Consider the following 1,846-nt stretch of genomic DNA (forward strand, 5'->3'; position numbering starts at 1 on the left):
ATAATTTCAAGCAATATGTATCATTAATAGCTGTACACAGTCGAACCCTAGTTGTGGCTGATTCCTGCAAGAGAGTATGTACAATATGAAAAGCTTCCATGGAGCTTTGTAACATATGTTGTCTTATAAGGTGTCTCTGTAATTTCATCTGGCGGTGTCCCTAACATTATGGTATCTTTTCGTCTTCTGTCTCTAAATTGTGGGAGTATTTTTATTTACTGTAAAAATACAGGTTTATTTGTTTACTGACGAAGTCTTTGTTACCGTCTGGAGGAAGTCGTACTCATATATGTTTTCTTCGAGAAGTAAAAATATTCAGCAGGAACATAATGCAGTTTCTGTGAGAGTGTGTATCAACAAGTGTGTAATTCTTTGAAATGAACAATGTCTTCAAAGGCTTCTTATTATGTTTTTTTATTTTCTGAATCTCTTGGTCTGTATTATACAAATGGATGATACAGTAATATTTGAATATATACCAGTTCTCTTCATAAGGTGGTTAATGCCCTCCTTCTATATATGAATAGTTTACCGACATAATCCGAGAACGACATAATTTCGTACTGGATAGCGTTTATATGAGTCCAAACAATTAACATACATCAGTTGGGGAAAAAGAAATATGCGAATCCGATATGGAAAGTAATGTGCATGATATAAAGTCTAATGTGTTAACTTCATGCAGTAATTCTAGAATTTTCGGACAGTGTTTTGGTGCCCTGTATAAACGAAATAGGAAGCTGAGGAATTGGAATCGATGAACAGCCTATTCTATGACGCCATGGACAATATGAATATATATAGGTACAACTTCAGGTTATTCCCCCTTTTGAAATATATAAAGTGTTGTTCGTGTACATCCTATGATCAAAATATATTAGAATTCTTAGCGGGGCATGTATCTTATATATAATCCTGCAATATTACTTCTGGAATGGAACATAAAACTTCATGTGAAAGGTACCTGGCCTGATAGTGCACGACCTATGTGATTTCGTATATGCTTGTTATACTCCATATTCCGTAGAACTATCCTACTACAGCATGAGTACAGCATAAGTCATGAAAGAGAAATCTATAGAACTGGCGTACTATCCATTGTGAGAACAACTTACACATCCTTATTGTGAGCAACGTCGGCAGGGAGAACTAGAAAGTCCGGGAACCATAGCTAAAAAATGGTAATAAGGGTTGTGTATACTACGAAAATAGAGGTCATGGGGATTTAGGAATATATTGTTAGAATTACGCCTAGATCTGTATACAATTAGTTGATTTTTAAATACTTTTTAATTTTACTCAAGCATTAATGTTGAGAATTCTTGTAATAGGATAATTTAAGCATATAAGTTCGTGAACTACATTTCGTGCGTATTGTACAATACTCAGGAAACGTGTATGGAACACTAGGTATCTTAAATACATGTATGTAGTTATATCTATTGCAAATGAATATAGATATTTGTACTAATTTTTTCTTATTGTATTCTTAAATTAGTTCTATTAGTGAGGAGAAAAATAGGAATGATTTATAGTAAATTTACTGTAGTTGAATATAATGCAACCTTGACAGATTTCTGAAATGTAATACAAGTGGAACCATGACTATTATGTCCGAGTTATGATTTCATATGTACATTTTCCGTAATTTAACATGAAGCTATTGGCTTTATGAAGAGTATATGTTTGTGTATAAAAATAGTATAGTGTCTTTCACACAACCCTTGTAATTCATTTTGAGTGAGTTCCGTTATAATGTCACTTCGCATTTGACCCTTAGGATTTTATAACATGAGGTAATTTCATTTTGGGGATTATTTTCTGCATCCTCCATATATATTATTTG

Source organism: Plasmodium inui (assembly GCF_000524495.1).
Source record: "Plasmodium inui San Antonio 1 unplaced genomic scaffold supercont1.241, whole genome shotgun sequence".
NCBI lineage: Eukaryota > Apicomplexa > Aconoidasida > Haemosporida > Plasmodiidae > Plasmodium > Plasmodium inui.